This window comes from Culex pipiens, chromosome 2 (assembly GCF_016801865.2).
Source record: "Culex pipiens pallens isolate TS chromosome 2, TS_CPP_V2, whole genome shotgun sequence".
Lineage (NCBI taxonomy): Eukaryota > Metazoa > Arthropoda > Insecta > Diptera > Culicidae > Culex > Culex pipiens.
The window spans coordinates 200,928,615-200,947,112 of NC_068938.1; the positions used below are offsets into that span (position 1 = coordinate 200,928,615).

The 18,498-nt window shown below is 36.2% G+C and overlaps 1 protein-coding gene across 1 annotated transcript in view; it reads left to right on the plus strand.

Moving 5' to 3' along the window:
- Positions 1-218: 218 nt before the first annotated feature.
- LOC120420350 (peroxidase) overlaps positions 219-18,498 on the plus strand; it is a 41,926-nt gene continuing 23,646 nt past the window's right edge. Inside the window, exon 1 of the mRNA XM_052707450.1 lies at positions 219-420. The gene's annotated coding sequence lies outside the window, so the exon portion shown is untranslated. The remainder of the gene's footprint in view (positions 421-18,498) is intronic.

Below are 18,498 nucleotides of genomic sequence, written 5' to 3' on the forward strand. Positions count from 1 at the left end.
GTTCGCCGAGCGGCTGCTCCAAATGCATAATGCATCGTCGGTCAAATTCGTATTGTTTATGTTTCATTTGCTGTGTCTACTTTTCGTCGGGTCGCCGCTCGGCAAAAGCTCGAGAGTTGGCCCGAAAAAAAAGCTCGGGTCGGGCTTCGGGGGTGGCGCTCTGCACCATAAACCATGCCGCGCGTATAAAACCGATTCCACTAAGTGCTCTCGGTCACAGTCCATTCTGGGGCATCATCCGGGTCGGGTAGTTCGACCTCTCTCTCGTTTTTCTTGTGTTTAAGGATATTTCCACTACTTTCAAGGGGGTCCTTTTTTCCTATAAGTATCTTTTGAATCAGTGCGGTTAGTGATTTTGAAATAGTGCGTGTTCGAGCATTTTCGAGGATTATTTCGGATCGTGAGATCGAGGTGATCAAGGTGAGCAGATTAAGAAAAAAAAATCAAGCTGAAAGGACATTAAAACGAATCATGGTATTTGGAAAAAAGTGGATTTGGACAATAGTGATTGTGACTGTTTACCAGACTGGAAGGACAATTGGATTATAAGTGGAAAGGCTGATTAAAAAATTGGCGAAACAAAAAATCTCGCAAGGAAAGCTGTTTTAACTGGATTGGAAAAAACACACAGTGGAAATACGGATGTATTTGAAAAATTCTGTTCTGTAAAAGTTGTTAAAAGAACATGTCAAATTGGTGAAAAAAAAAACAAAATAATTATTTTTCATATAATTTCTGAGTGTTGTGTGTCAATTCTCAATAGTTCAAAAACTATGATGAGAAACATGAAACCGTGACAAAAAAAAACTAAATTCAAATTTATATTTTTATAACAATAAGTTTTAACAACTAATTGTTGTTTTATATTATTCATTTGGATTAAGAAAATTTAAAAAAAAATCTTTTAAAATTTTCACCATTTAAATATTGTCTTTCCATCGAAAAATTAAAGTTTTTTTAAATGTCAATACATTTTTTAAGCGCAAAAATTTGCATCTTGAATAAATATCACGATGACTCTTGTTTGGTAAGATTGGCAAGATTAATGCTTACTTGTAATGAAGAATTTTGTTTATTGTTTTCTATCAAAAATGCTAACTTGAAGCAATTATTTGGAGGTTTTTTTTATTTTAAAAGTAAATTTTCATAATAACTTATAAATGATCTGAAAAGTTACCTTTATCAATCTTGTCATTTAAAAAAACTAAATTTTAAAATCTATTGTCTAAATTTTCAAGCAACCCTAAAAAATTTTCAGATTGAAATTATATTTGGCTTAAACTTTGTGATACCCGACTCAAAATCAAATTTGTATAAATGTTGGTAAAAAAGTATTCAAAAATCTGTATCTCGAAATTGGATTTCGGATCGATTTGGTATCTTCGGCAAAGTTGTAGTTATTTATAAATAGAATTCAGAAAAAAGGAACAAAAAAAATTAAAACAATGTGAAAAAAGTTTTTTGATGTTTATGGAGTACAAAGCAAGGTTCCATCAAGAAAAGAAATATTAAACTGTTCTACCTTTTTACCAAATTCTTCACAGAAACTTAGAAATGTTGAATAAATGCACCGGGGTCGGGAAAAATCGGCATGAAATTTGAATAAAAAACAAAATATTCAAGCCTGATTTTTACCTCGAAAAGTTTAAAAAATTGTATGAATTCTTCTTTAAAACTCCGAGAGAGTTTACAAACTTCCAAATGCTTAAAATCTAATGTTTAATTTCAACCCGAGCAGACGGAAATAACTTGAGAATAACATTTTTTGATATTTGAAAATACTAGGCCAATAACATTTTATGTTATTTATAACAAGATTTGTTATTCGTCGTTATGATTTTTTGGTTATTGGATTGTTATTGTAATAACAGACTAATAACATTTTTAGTTATCCTACGAATAAATCTTTGTTATTATTTTTTCGTTATTTTAACAACTAATCCGATCATCCCAATAACAGTTGGAGGTATTCTTCCAGAACAAAACATGTTATTCCAAAGTTGTTTTGGCTTCCAACCAAAATCAGACCAATAACAAATTTTGTTATGATAACATAAACTGTTATTGAACTCTTATGCAAAATTAGAATTTTCAAGAAGATTCCATAACATTTTCTGTTATTTTAACAGTATTTGTTATTGAAATGGCATAAATTTTGTTATTACCGTCTGCCCGGGGAATGTCAATAAATGAAAATTACGTACTTTTTTTAATTTTACATTTACAAATATTTTAGACAGTTGAATTTCAAGAAAAAACTATCGTAAAAATGACAATTGTTAATTTTTTCATGGTTTATTTGATGGAATCGGTTCTCAAATGACCAGTTAAAATAATTTTGACAAAATTTTGAAAAAAAAAAATATTCACATTACGTTATTGTTTTAAAACTTTTGCCAAAGTTATTTTACTGGTCATCTGAGAACCGATTCCATCAAATAAACCATGAAAATATGAACAATTGTTATTTTGACGAACAAAAATGAGAAAATTGAGTCAAAAAGGTTGGGCAGGCCTGTTTTAGACTGTGATTTGAAAAGGGATTTTAATTTTGAAATGAAAGTTGTGAAGTACGTATTTATCAGTCTCAATCGATCGCAAACTTTTTTTTTTAAATTAATATTTCAATTTTAATGTAAAATGATGCTTTACCTCTGATCTCTTTAAAAAAAATATGAAAGGGAATAAAAATATAAATAAGTAAAACAGGAAAAAATTAAAAACTTAAAAAAATCAAAACTTACACACAAATCTTATTCTCTTATTCAGATTCATATTAAATTGAATTTATTTCATTGTCAAATACCCATTCAAGCATCAAGGTGGCTCAAAACACCAATAATGAGTTTGCCACAGCCCTCGGCTAAGCTGCAAACCAATTCATCACATCAGACAAAACAGAGGCGTAAAGACAACAAACAATTTCCTCTAATGTCCACTCTGACATTGGCCAAACCGCGTTTCTAGAGATTCAAATCTAGTTTGCCATTTTTCAAACAAACTCGAAACGAATGACAATTTGAGCCAGAGATGAAGCAACGATTTTAACGACTTTCAAGTACGTGCCAAATGTGGTTGCCCCGAAAATTGCATAATTGTCGCGCTCTCTATTCAAAGATAACGAACGATGGTCCAGACTGCCATTCAAACTGGAACAGCTTCCGAGCAAGATTGATTGAATGCATCTAATCAAATCGCGCCAGGTTGCACGAATAATGGTTTGTCTGATTTAATTGGCCACGAAACCATTGTATCGGGCAGACAAACCATTTCTGCGATAAGATAAACTCTTTGCGAAAAAAAAAAAAACCTGTTTTGCAGATGATGCAATCTAATCACACATCGAACGATAAATTAAATTTAGTTGTTTTTTTTTTCGCTTGACATCCGACCAAAAAACAAAAAAGTTCGAAAGTCACGAACAAACGAGCTCGTTTCTGGTCCATAGATTTCCGAAATCGGCACGCCAGCAAGTGGTGGTGGTCAACGCGTGATATAACTTTTACTTTGAAGATTTGATACGAGATCAGTTTATGGGCACGTGAAAGCCGCCCTCCACCCCCGACAAATTTGTAATTCAATTTTGAACACGTTCACTCGTATCTCTGATTTTAAGAAATGCTCTTATTTGGACTCGTTACACACGTTTTTACACGCTTTGTGGACGTGACTTAAAACATGATGTCTTTTAATTTTCTTATCGACACGATTAAGTGATCTCTTGAGTTGAGTGCTCTAGTTTTTTTCATGTTCAGTTTTCGAAATGTTTATGTTTTGGTCAATGTCAGTTTAGCGTAATCGCCCCCAATTTAGGGTAGATACTTGTTGTTATTGTGTTGACTCATGATTCGATGTGTCAAAACATTGTGAAATCGCTCTCCTCTACTTCCTTTGCGCATGGTAACGATCGCTCCAAAAGTTGGAGCCCAGGTCGTGTGAAAGTCCAGCCTTCCGTCCTTGAGGTCCGATATTTATTTAGCCGGTGCACGAGAAGCGTGATGGCAGGTGGCGAATGGGGTTCTCAAACTTGAGTTCAAGAACTTTTTTGATTGAAACATTATTCAATGTTTATAATCTTGTTTAAAAAAATATTTTTATTTTTTTACCTTTCCATTTTAATAAATCTTGTCAATCCAGTAAAACTATGCATTCAACTTGTTTAGATTTATTTTTCCAATTAATTGAAAAAATATAAATTCATCTGTCAAAATGAACAAAATTTTACCGAATTTCGGTTGAACGAGGAACAATAATGAACTTCATTACCGAATTCGGTAATTTTTAGTTTATCGAACTGTTCAGCAGTTGAAAATTCGGTAAACTTTACCGAATTCGGTAAAAAATCTGAGTGTGTAAAAAGAAACCAAGCATACTTATTTTTCTTTAAAGAATCAGTATTTTTCAATAATTGCATATGAAACCATAATTAATTTTAATTAACACTTTTGTCTTCAAGAGTAAGATGAAAATAAATAAACTTTACTCGATAAAAAAATAGCAACGCTTTGTAAAACTCGATTTCTTCAGCACTAGTCATATGCATCAAACTCTGCAAGTCTTGTTGGACTTGTGCAGAACCGTCTTCATGACGTGATTTTTCAAAAATCAAAAAAATCTTATGTTTTCGTATTCTTAAAACAATAAATTTACTGAGCCATCATGTCATGACTAAGCTCAATTTTATCTTTTGAACACTATTTGCTATTTTCTTCCAATTTTAACTCGAAATAATTGCGCAAAACAATGTATTTTTTTAAGGCAAGCATAAGTTTGGGACCATCCATAAACTACGTGAACACTTTTTCTGAAAAAAAAACAGGTAATTCTTTGCAGTAATTTTATTTATTTTTTCAATTAGAAAATCAAAAACATTTGGATGGCCCTTTAAAAGAAACAATTTGACTCGATTCATGGAAAAATTGCTGCAATCCGAATTGATTTAAAAGACAAACAGCCGTAACAATGTTTAAATTATGTCAATCAGCAATTTAACGGTCAATTTGGATACATGGAAACTCACCACGGCAACTTTGAATTCACCACCGCTCTGTATGCTCTCACCAAAGCATATAGATTAGACAAGGTAAGGTGGGTTTTCCAGCTGTCAAAAAATAGTAACCACTAAAACCGGATTTTATCACAGATTTAAAAAAAAAATGGATCATTTTAAGGGCGATTTTTTTGTTTTGCTTTTGTTTTGCTGTAAAATTTGCCCGGAAAATGATAAATGAACTTTTCTGAAAATCTTCATATAAAATACGGTTTTTGTGACAACTATTTTTTGACAGCTGGGAAATTACTTTATCTTATCTACATACCTTGTGCACTCACAATATCAAACACTTAATCGACGTAATCGACGGATTTTTGAACAAAAAAATTTAAAATATTCAAGGCTGTTTCTCTGAGCAAAAAAGGGTAACTCAAAAAAGGTATCAAATTTTAGTTTTTGTGTGGGATTAAAAAAATTAAAAAGTTTTTAATTTAATATTTAATATTTTAAGCTCTCGATTATTTTCAATTTGAGCTCAATTTAAACATTTCTTATTTCCACAGCAAATGCAAATTCTATTCTTGAAAAAAGTCACGATTTCATATTTTTTTCAAGAGGTGTTTTTTTACGCGGGAAACTGAGATGGGCAAATCCAACAATCGATTTTTTGTAACTTTTGTAAGTCAGATAATTGAGATAAATTAGCCTCTCTTAATTGAACTAAAAATATCATATTGTCATATTATTGTTAGAGTAGATTACAACGTTCCCTCTACTATTTTTTTAAGTCAGTAAAAAACCAATCGATTGTTAGTTTTGCCTTGTACAGCCTCACCGTGTAAGAAAACAAAAAAAAAAAATAACAGACTCAGGGTGACCACTCAAATTCCATTTTCAAATTCCCGACTTTTTCCCGACTTTTTTCCAGACTTTTCCAGAATGCTCAAATAATAGGCATTTCTTATCTAAAGAATGATTTCAAACAAAAAACTTTCTATAAGAACAGCCAATATTAACCAGCGAAAAAAAAATGACAATGAATTAAAAAAAATCCAAATATAGGCATTTTTTGTAAATACAAAAACTAAACAATAAATAAAAAAACACTTCAAAAATGGAATTTCATTACACTCAACCCCCGGTGATTGGTCACTTTTTCGTTTGACACTTTTTTAGTTTGTACCCCGTTGGTTGGTCAAAGTCAAACTAAAAAGTGACGAACTGTCACTTTTTACACATCGCTCACGCACACTATCAAAACAAACGTTTGGTAGTGTGTGTGAACTCCGTGTAAAAGGAGTGTCAAACTAAAACGTGACCCCGTTCGTTTGACAACAGTTGGTGTCAAACCATCGGGGTTTGACTGTATAATGATTCAGTGTAGAAACACAAACAATAAGTCTTTGAAAAAATAATCGAAAGTTCAACAATGCTTATAACTTCCATGCTATTTTTAAAATTCACAAACGTATAGTTTGTGAACTTAAACTAGCATTCCTATTTTTTAAAAACTGCATCATCATTTTAAATCAAAGAATGATTGAAACCAGAGGCGCCGACTACTCCAAAATGTTGGGGGGGCACGGTTGTTTTCCGAAATCGTTAGGTGAGAGTGGCGATTTGATGTTTAAGTTTATTGTATATCACGAATTTTACCAATTTGAATATTACGATGTAATAAGAGTTTTTTTCATCCGGAATCCATTTTTTTTGAAAATGATAATTTATTAAAACGTGATTGAGAATGTTTATTGGGGGAATTTTTTATATGTTTGGAAGGCGAATTCCTTCTAATTGGCATATTCTCACTTATTTTCCAGAAGTAACAGTCAATAATGAAAATTATCAGGTATTTAAAGTTCAACAACACAAATATTCTAAAAATGAAAACAAAAAAAAAGCAAAAATTTAGAACTTTAGAAATTGGAAAATACACATTAAAAACAACATTTTTTTCAAATCTGCAATTTAGATAAAATTAACAGAAAAAAAATATTCCAAAATTTAAAAAAAGTTTAAAAAACCCTAGGGTTAAAAAAAACTCATGGCTTAAAAATGTTAAGAAATCAAAAGTTGAAATTCAGAAATTTAAAAATCAGAATTTATTTGTTCAGAATTTAAGAATATAAGAATTTAAGAATTTAAGAATTAAAGAATTTAAGAATTTAAGAATTTAAGAATTTAAGAATTTAAGAATTTAAGAATTTAAGAATTTAAGAATTTAAGAATTTAAGAATTTAAGAATTTAAGAATTTAAGAATTTAAGAATTTAAGAATTTAAGAATTTAAGAATTTAAGAATTTAAGAATTCAAGAATTTAAGAATTTAAGAATTTAAGAATTTAAAAATTTAAAAATTTAAGAATTTCAGAATTTAAGAATTTCAGAATTTCAGAATTTCAGAATTTAAGAATTTCAAAATTTCAGAATTTCAGAATTAAAGATTTTCAGAATTTAAGAATAACCAAAAAGATACACAAACGATTTTTAATAAAATCAAAAAAAGCATTATGACAATTTGATACGACCAAAAATTTGCAATTTTTAAAAAGAAATCAAGAAAAACATTACCTAAAATTACTCAAAAAAATATCGAATTTATCAGCATTTTTTTTTAATGTAAAGCTGTCATCAAATGACCATTTTGATAAGTGTTTCAGTTCATTTTCGCTAAATCCTGATCTACAATGGCAAATCGCAGAATGTTGCGTCTGAAAACTTGATGATTGTTTTGACAAGAGTTTGCGTAAGTTTGCTCTTGTATACTAAGCTTGCTGGTTTTCCTACCTACTTAGCATAAGAGAGCGCAGTAGTATAGATGAAACGTTGTCGATTTAAAAAACAACAAATGTTTTTGAACTATTTTACAGATTCGCTTACAAGAATTCTATCTAATTCCAATTCAGTTTTAAATACTATTTTCAATTATTTCTGTGATTTTTTTTGTAATATTCAAAATAAGAATATTTTTCTTTTAAAATTTCTGGGGGGGGGGGGGCACAATGTATGGGCTGCCCCCCCTGCCCAATTTTAAGGGGGGCAAAAAGTATCGTGCCCCCCCAGAGTCGGCGCCCCTGATTGAAACATAATTGCTGTTATTATTCATTCAAAGGATCTAGAAAAATGTCAAGGAATTCATAAAAAATTGTTTTTGACAAGTTCCCTTTTTAATTTTGTAATTTTTGATATTAAATTTTCTAATCAATTTTAATTTATCTAGTGGTTAGTATTAAACTGTTTTTTTTTCAATGAAAATTAAGTTTGATATGATTATATGTTTTCCCACTTATTTTAAGCAAAATAATTGAAGAAACACTTTTTTAAACAATTTTGCAATAACTAAAAATTCCTTGGATTATTTTTTTTGTAATTTCAATATTTTCTTTATGTTTCCAATACGTAAAAAAGTTTTTCAATTTCGGATTTTATTCGATATTTAAGTTTTCCGAAAACTAAAAATCAAGCCTTATCTATTTACCCATACTCACAAAAAAAATGAAGGGTAACATTTGGAAAAAATATTTTAAATAACTAAATAAATTTAGTTAAACAATTACAAATATTCACCAAAAAACCATTGACAAACTCAAGTTGAAATCTGTTACCAAATATCCAATTATGTGACAGAATGAAATAGAATCATAATTCTAAGCTGGTCATTAGGCTCTATTTTAATATTAGTTTTTCATTAACTTAACTCTTGTTTGATGAACAAAAATTAAAGCGATCATTTGATTCATAACAAATATTATGAAAATTTGTGTCAAAGACTCCAATATTCATCAAGATTTTGAATACCTTCAACAGCTTTTCTATACTCAAATATATTGAAATAGTGAAAAGAACCTTAAATTTGAAGTAAGTTATTAAAGCAGAAATGAGTGAATTCAATTTGAAAATTTTACAAAATATTACAAAATTATTCAAGAGTTAAAAAATAATTTTCAATCAAGTATGCTCAGAATTCCCGACTTTTCCCGACTTTTTGACAAAAAAAAACATAAATTCCCGACTTTTTCCCGATTTTTGGCGGATTTTGGCGAATTCCCGACTTTTTCCCGACATTCCCGATTTCCCGACTTGAGTGGCCACCCTGAACAGATAAAAATCCACCAAAAATAATTCTTTTTATAAAATACATTGAAAATACAGAAAAAAGGACAGAAGATTTCATGCATTTTTTATATTGTTCAATTGTGTGTCTATTTTTAGCTCGGATTGATTTTGCTATTATTATATCTCGGGTGAAAATTAGTTTCAAGTTTTCTTAACAAAGAAACGTCAAAAATAAGAGTCATTAAAATTGTTCGAGCACCCCTGCCGCCAAGGAACAAAAAATCATCGACCTCCTTAATTGACAAGCACGTTAATTAACTGTTCTGTTTCACAATAAATTACCAGCTCCTTCAGTGCGAAACATAAAAAATCACTTTCGTCCCACCTGCCTCACCAGGTTGAATTCCCATAATATACTTAATTTATTGGGAAATTTCCACAGCTCCTCAAGGTTCACAACAATAGTCCCGAAAGAACCACTTTTAATCCCATTATCTTAAATCAAACAAAGTGTTCCTTTCTGGAATCAAACCGGTCGACATTGAAGTTTCGAAAGTCCCCAAATCAACTTGTTACTTGTCACTTTGTTCCAGTTGAGGGGGGAAAACGACCTCCAAATGTCCATTTTCGGCGCAGAACTCAGAACTCTTCCAGAACAACCACTCTTCAGAAGAATCGCCGAAGAGAACGTCCGCTGCTGCGCAGCAGCCAATGTTCAAGGACTCACTTTGAAAATGCTGTTTGTGCCTTTCTTCAGCTGTAGCAATTCGAGGTGGCAACTCCGAAAAAGGGTTAATTCCGTGGCAAATTGTTGCACTTCGTGCGGCGGCCCCAGGTGGGCTGTTGCACGCAGAGTTGTAAGCTATCCGGCGGTGGTCTCTTCAATTAAGAGATCGTTAATTAAATGAACACCGCGGGTCAGAGTGGATTCCAATCACGTGGCTTGCAATGCGAGGTGGTTGAGAACGTGTGATTTTTATGATGGTTTTGACATGTTGAGTTGGATTGGAAGTGATGGGAAAATTTGTTATTAGATTTCGTAGGTCTACGACCTACAAGCTGGTTGAGTTGGCAAAACTGTTACGATTTGTCAAAACGATTGAAATCAATGGGTTGGTCTCAATCTCCAACGCTGCAATTTTTCTCTAATTTCCACAATAATCAATCATAGCTGCTGGTTCTACGACGTGCCCTCGTCAGCCTAATCGATTCGATCAACATTTTTTTTCTCTGCTCAAGGTGTCGCAACCCGCGCCATTTCTAGCCCTCAACCAATTAATAAACCGCAAATTTCCCAGGTCGTGAAAGTCCAACTCAGACCAAACCCTCCAAGCTTGACAAATGGGGAGCTCTTAAGATCTCCGAATCTCGAGCAACAACATTTTAACACGCACCGCACTCTTGGCATAGAGTCGAAAGACCCTGATCCTGGCAAGTGGTCCGCCCCGAGGGTGCCCGACCGGCCTCGCGCAGAACCCCACCGGCAGCAATGCCGATTATATAACAATAATTACCCGATGATTGACATGTTACTCACGGCGCGTACGAGGAGTGAATTCCTGTCAAACGAGACCGTATCTGGTGCAGCAACTCGGGCTGTCCACGCCTAACGGACTCGCGACTTGTTCTGCTGATCGATTGCAGAAATCCCTCAACGGTGTATGATTTATTGACTCGTGTTAAATCTACAATTTAATATTGGTGCATTTTTTTCCCTTGAAACTCACGTGTTGCCATTTCTTCGCGACGAGGTCGCGAACAGCCGAAGGCGTTTCAAGCACAGACAGGCAGACGTGAAAGTAGATTCAGTTTCATCACCAAGTGTTACGGTTGGTCAAAGCTTGGTTCTATGACGCACCACCTCCAGAACTGATGGCGCCACCAGCGCTCGAAAGCGTTTGACGTTTCTGCACGCTTATTGTTGCTCTCTTCAAATCTAACAAAACAATCTTCAAATCTAACCAAACAATTAAATTCGCTCCTAATGTTAAAATCAACTGTCGTGAGCAAAATTTCACTCAAAATTACTAATTTTTCTGTTCTACACTTGTTTACTTTGTCTTCACATAGTTTACAAACAAAATGATCAGCTAAACGAAGCGTGTTTGCTTTTGTTTATTCTGTTCCGTGGCACTGTCAAGACAAATTTGTAGTTCACCGACGTACCGCATTTGACGCTGATGGCGCCACTTGACTGACAACTTGGAACCGTTTGACGTTTCGCTACACGCTGATTTTTGTTTACTCAATTTTGAGTTCAAACTACTTCTGATGTCTGCTTATCTATTTCGTCTACTTTTTGTTCTGAACACCTGAGTCGATCTGTAGATTTGCTCCAATTACACTCGTAATGGAGCGGGAAATCTTAAGAGCAAGTCGGTTCGAGGTTTGCGAGCTGTGTCCTTCGCCGTTTCACACGGACGGATGTTATTCAACATCAACAACTTTGTTGTACTTGAAGTCGTGAAACAGGTAGTTTTTCTAATATATGTATGTTATTGCAGATTTGAGCTTAGTGGACAGCTCTGTGCGTGAGTTAACTGGTTGCGCCTAATCCAGGTCACTTTGGGGTAGAGGTTAGGTGTTTTTACAGAACTTAAGTTGCCTGCGGAACTCTGGATTCTTGTGCGTACTGAGCGATTAGACGATCAACGCAAACACGTGTTTACAAATCTAAAGTAAGTCAGTCGCCAAGTCGCGACGCGATCGCTAGTTCATGTTCATGCTCCATTTGCGTGCTTCTTCTCATTTCAAGGACAAAACGTTTAATGACAGTTCTGGAACTGGTTCCAGCACGTGAATCAGCATACAATTCGAGGAGGTCTGATCACACCCCTTTGGCAATCAAATGCAAACAGATCTTCTGCTCAAATGTATCATCTCAGTCCCAACAGTGACATTTGCCGAAGTTACCCCTTCGACATGCATGGAGTATTCCAGTGGCGCTACCCAATGCCGTGCAAATAGGGGCGAACCTCCCTCTTGCTTCGCAATCGGAACATCCCTCGCATCTCACGAGTTTGACATTATAAAGTTAAACATTCCGACCTCCCCCGGGTTTCTCATCTCTGTGACGTGGTCCACTTATTTCCCATTGATCTTCTTTGCGCCGATGTTCTGGAAATCGTTGATCAAAAAGATCTTCTGAACTACTTTTGTACACCGTGGAGTTCACCAATCTTCAGTTCTTTGTAAAGATCCGCGTGGCACGAGGCCATCCATCAACCGGCGCGATTCTCAACACCTCTCGGCGAGCACTTCAACTCGAGGGGAGTGCCATTATCACAAATTTGAAAGTGAAACCGGCGGCGCGCACTTGACGGCTGAACTTGGCCGCCGCGGAACGCGAAATTGCTTTTCGCGGAAGTTTAAGAATGTCGACAGCTCTTAGCTGCCGAACCAGTTCGGGAATGTTGTTGGCGTGAGGGGATTGCCACTTCCTTATGGCTTCAAATTGTTCGGGAAACGTTTGACATTGTTGCCAACTCTGGTTGGTTGAGTCGGCTCCAATCAACTCGTTGAACAAACTACTCAATTACAGCTGGATCAGGTTGATCAAGATCGGCGTATGCTCTTCGTAACGAAGATCGGGTATCCCTTGCAAGGCACCACCCCGAATCAAGTGGATCCTAACTAACTTCCCCTTAATAGACGCTCCGCTCCAAGGGGTATCGCACCTTAACCAAAGTCACTAGCTTAATCCATTATGCAGAGTTGGAGCTGCTGCTGAGCGGCAGCTTAGGGGGTGCCATTATCTGCAGTTATCTTTTCGGTTGGATTTTCTCTGTTTTCATACAGTCGGTCTTGAGACTCGGACGATCATCGGGCGTTCAATGCACCTTGAGGCAGGGCAGGGAGTTGCTAGTGCAGACAAATTGCACTTCCGCTGAGCTTTTGCCGGCCTCTTTTTATATGTTTGGAGTGGAACAATTTGATTGATCAATTGTCGGTGTCATGTGTGTGACATAAGAAAGGCTTAGTTTATGGTTAGAGGAGTTTTATTCAAATTTTGCTGAATAAGCTTGCTCGATTTATGGCAGTGTTGCCAGAGTCACCGTAGTAACTCCTTATTTCTAGTAAAACATTGTTGATGCAAAACATATTTGGGCCATTTAAGTTGTTTTGCTTGATTTAAAAAATTGTCTTCATTGAGCATATGGTAGACTATAAAAAAAAAATCCTTTTTGAAGAATGCAATTGTGTACCAACTTCCCCTATAGGTTCGTTTGTAAACAAAGATATTGCTGGTTTTACCAAAAGATACACGCGGCAAATCAACTTTGAGCTACAATGTTTTATTTTGCAAGTGGTAACATAACCAAACATGAAGACTCCACCAGCAGACGTCAACTCTCTTCCGGAAAAGATCCGGCAGCATTTTGTATGATTTGACATTTACTGGGGAAGTTGTTTGTGCTTCATGCGAGCCTAAACTTAAAATTTAAACTTTGAGCAATTCCCAATAGTTTTACCAAAACTGGAGTACCTCGACCACCCAGAATGCCTCAGACCACCCAAAAAGCCCAATCAATCGCCATCAATCGCCGCTAATTACCAGTTCGATCCATCACGACAGCGCGGTTGCTTCAGTCACACCGCCTCAACGCTTTTCCAAACATAACCCTCAAATGCCCACACTATCGGCGGCGATCTACTTTGGGCAGGTGTGTACACGACCACGCTATCGGCGATCGACTCTTACTCGCAGCCCTAATTTCGATGAAAATGAGGTTTCAAACGAAGACATTCCTCAATGATCGCGCGGCGGTTGACAGTTGGTCAGAACGTCACGACACCTTGATTGGGTAGCGCGCGTTTAATCGCGGAAAAGCGCGTCAAATTGGAAACAATCCCAAGAATTCGAGCTGTCATCGCGAGGGCGAAGAAATCTCGCTGAGTGAGTGGTTGGGCAGCTTAATTGATAGTGGAGTGAAATAATTTATATAGAAAAAAATATTAAAGCCTGATGAATTGCTCAACCGTGGGGACGACCGGGGCTGGTCGTCGGAAAGGTGGTCAATAATTAATATAACGTTTATGTACTGACCACTCCGTGGGCAGCGATTGATATGCGGGGATATTTTTTATGGAATTTAGTCGTGGTACTGGCAACGATTTAATTGGTTTTATTAAATTTGCTTCTTTTAATGAGCATTTTCCGCCTCTTGGGGCCGTGTGTTGGAAATTACTGCGAACGAAACCAAGTTTCGAATTTAATATTCCAAATTTGGAATGTTTTAGGTGCAAATTGGATTTCTCTTGAGCTTACCGGGCGACATTGGCATAGAAACTGTTGAACTACATTTTGACATCTGGTTACTGATTGACATACTCTTCTAATCAAACTTTTTTTTTCTTCTTCTATTTTCAGGTAATTTCAAATCAACCAAAGAGTTTCCATCAGCAAGTATATTTTTGACGCATCTTAAGTTCTTAATCACTCACTCACGAGTGAGCGAAAGCATTCGCTCTCTTCTCTCCCTCTCTTTACAATCGCAAATGAGCGGCCTAAGCAACAAGCAAAGTAGGCCGAGCAAAAGGAGGAAGCCTTTGGATCGAAAGTGATCAGTGAGCAATCAATCGCTAGCCGAGTTGAAATCAAATTCGCTCACGATTCGCTTCGGATCATAAATGATTTGATCGCCACTGAGTGAGTGATCAAGCATGAGTTGAGTCCGAGTAGGTTAAAATTGATCTAAATGCATTCCCCGACGAAAGAAACAATCAAAACACTTCAAAAACCCCTTCGCTATCGTGTCAAACCACTCAAACCGCAAACATTCCTCGCTACTTAGCTACTTAGTTCGATCTTGATCGGCTTGAGCGGCTCTGAGCAGTACTGCCCCAGTTCGCCAGTGTACCGTTAAGGTGGGCACACGTCCCAAGCCTCACCTGTCGCGCACGTCGAAACCAATCGACTCGGAGGCCTATCGAAGATCTTTCCACTTCTTTCTTCTGGTGTCGACGAGCGACTTGTGTTTATCATCGATCCTCCCCCTCGAAAAACATCACCGCGACATGATTGATTGACACGTGGGTGGTTTGATCTGCTACTGCTGCATCACGCGAGAGTGGCGAAATAAGCCCATTTGGTCAGTTTTACCGACGATGATGGTGTGAAATTTGCACTTTGTTGTAGAGGGACAGGTGTGAAGGGATCGATCGCGAATACTTTGTTTGGGCGCGCAGTTAGACCGCGTGAGAGGGCACTTTCGAGAAGGGCGAAATTGTTTGCGAGGGGTATTAACCAAGGCGCGATTACGGGAGTTAATGAGGTGGTGATCGATTGAGGATTAGGATAATTGGATGACGAAGGGTTTGCAGCGAAGGGTGACATAACCAACTTGGACATCATATTCAAAGTTGCTTGTAGTTCAGATTAGCTTTGAGGTAAATTGAATTTAATGATCAATTTAATACAATCGCTGTAAAGGACAAATATTGCCAATAAATTTTACACGCTAAAATCTTGCCCAACTCAAATCACCCCGAAGCAAACTCAATAAACACCTGTAATTTGCTGATGATCACGTGTTAAACGAACCTAATAACACGGTCCAATCGTTTGTTTTTTCTTTTGAAGATCTTCAACGCGTGCCGCAACTTTCCGCAAATTTCAAAGAAAAGCCCAACCGTTGTCCAAATCGTCCATTGCATAATGAGACGAACCTTGGCAGCTCGTGATCATTTGAGCAGTGCATGATGATCACTAAACGCCTTGGCAGAATCGGCTACCGACCGATCGCCGGATGTTTAAAGTGCAACACAGTGCGATCGATTGATGGGTTTGGATCGTTCAATTTCGGCACAATTTCAAAGGTGATGTTGGGTAATTTGGAGATGCTTTGCGTTAATTAGATGATTTTAATCGAATTGACCTTATTTGGTCTTTATCTTGTCAATTTTGAGACCATCAAAGAATTTAACATACTTTTTTGTACAGATTTGAACTTTTCGTGTTCTGTTGAGCAAAATCTATGACTAAATAAGGCTTTCTAGGCCCAGTGAAAAAATAATAATAATTTAACCCAAAAACTTCTCGAACTTCCGTCACAGTGTTCTGATGCAAACAATGATCGAGCTCGAACTGTCACTGTGTTTGCTGAAATCGACGGTAACATTTCAAAAGGCATCATTTACATTTTGACACTTTCTGGGTTATTGTATATTCTGAAAGTACTTCTAATAAGCTACCTCTCCACCAAATATGAGCAAAAGTTACTTCAGTAAAGTCTGTTTAATCATGATTTTAAATAAAGTAACATAAACAAAATCTCTGCCATCAGCAGTCCCTGTTTATATAGCCCTGTCAACCTGTCAAACAATAGGCTACATAAACCTTGTGACGAAAAAAAAGCAACATAAAAAAATGGTGATATCGACATTGGTGATTTCAAAAGAAGTTATGTTTGTTTTTCTCAAATAACATTACGGAAATAATGTTTTATTGAATATGGATGATCAAGTATCAACAAAAGCAACGTTTTTCATCGTTTGTTATCATTAGAACATCTTATTTTGCTTTTATATAAAAATGGTAATTGAAAATGGATGCTCAACATTCAAATCTTTTTCAAACCATTTGTACATGCTTTTGAAATTGTTGATATACTTTGTTGGAGATAATTTCCTCCCGATCAAATGCAACAAGAATCGTCAAAATCCACTAGAAATCCTCCAGCAAACGTTAAACCAAACAAAATTATTCGTCTAGTAATCCGATCATAAATTGGGTCATAATATTTACCATTTTTGACAGTAGTGGCGGTGTTACCATCCATTTGCCTACGGCAAAGCCACACCACCACAACTGTCAAAAAGGTAAATATAATGACCGAATTACTATAGATGATTTGCCGGATCTTTTCCGGAAGAGTTCCGGAAAAGGATTTGGAGCAAATTTGCACTGTTTTGACGTTTGCTGGAGAAGTCGATCATAATATTTACCATTTTTGACAGTAGTGGCGGTGGTGCCATTCATTTGCCTACGGCAAAGCCACACCACCACAACTGTCAAAAAGGTAAATATTATGATAAGCTTACTAGATGATTTCTGGACAGGCTTGCCACAAATACAGATTTTTCAGCACAGGCCCGAAACACAAACGAATTTTTTTTAACAGTTAAAATAAATTTGAGCAGTTTTTGTTAAACTGGTCAAAACGATAAACATTGTTAGCATCTTTTGGCATGTTCAGTTTTTGGTAAGAATATTATTCTTTAAAGTTATACTCGATTGAGTGTTTGGTATGTGCCAAAAAAATCTGTATTTGTGGCAAGCCTGTTTCTGGATCATTTCCGGAAGACTTCCGGGAAAAGATTTGGAGAATGTTTGCACTGTTTTAACGTGTGTTGAAAAGGTCGAAAAGTTTGGTTATGATGTAGCTTGCAAAAACAACGCTTTGTTTTTTTATAAAACAGTTTGATTGACAAATTTTTAATATTTTGAACTGATAAAAAATTTAAAAATCAAATTTTAAGGTGTCTAAACCATAAATACAAAAAATGAGCATTGATGTGTTAAAGCTCAAATTGGTAAGGTGACAAAAGTGTATGTCTTGTCTAGTTTGCAAACAAAGTTTCCTTCAATTGAATACCACCTTCAGTGTTGAACACTTTGAAAGGAATTTTCAAACTGAAACTTACAAATCAATACCACCACAAACCTCATCCGATTTCGTCAAACTGAATCGACCACCGTCATTTTCTTGTCGTCTTCTTCAACCAAAAAGAACCACAAAGTGCCAATTTGGGAAATTGCATCGCATGTGCAACGCATGCAACGTCGTCGACTTATGACCCCGTCCATCGCGCTCTTGTTCCACATCCACCCCCAGAGTCGTTGTGGCCGGTTGGTTGAGCCGTTCAAACTGCTCAAGCACATGTTGCTTGCTGAAAATGTGAATTATGTTGAAACAGCCCCCCCAGCTCAAGCTCTGCCAACAAGTGGCGACCTGCAAGAATTCACGAATCGGGGAAGGAAAAACCATTTTGCCATTTCTCATGATTCTACACTTGTTCGGCGGATCCAGATCAGAACCGTCAGAACCGTTGCCAGATCGTCGTCAGACGGGGGAGGGGTGCAGCCACTAAGTCAACACTTCAAGTTGGTTGGTAGCCAGGTGTAATTAAATGCCTTTGGACGCGTTTTTGCTGCGCTTGTAGCTTTTAACATTCTTCTCGTAAAGCGCACGCTGGAAAACTCAACAAGAAGCTGGGGGGTCACATGGACAAGGTTTCGTTGGAATGCTGATGTAGGCTTTTTTTTACTGTCTAGTTAATCTCAGCGCGAGTTTTATCAATGAAACGATAATAAGGCGAGAGTGTGTTTAACACTGTGATAGCGGTGAATGAAGGTTTTGTGCAACTACACGGTGACGTGGGAATTTAAGTAGCTTTGAGGAGTGGTTGCCAGAAGTACCTAACCTCAAAATGTTGCGAAAGTTTGCT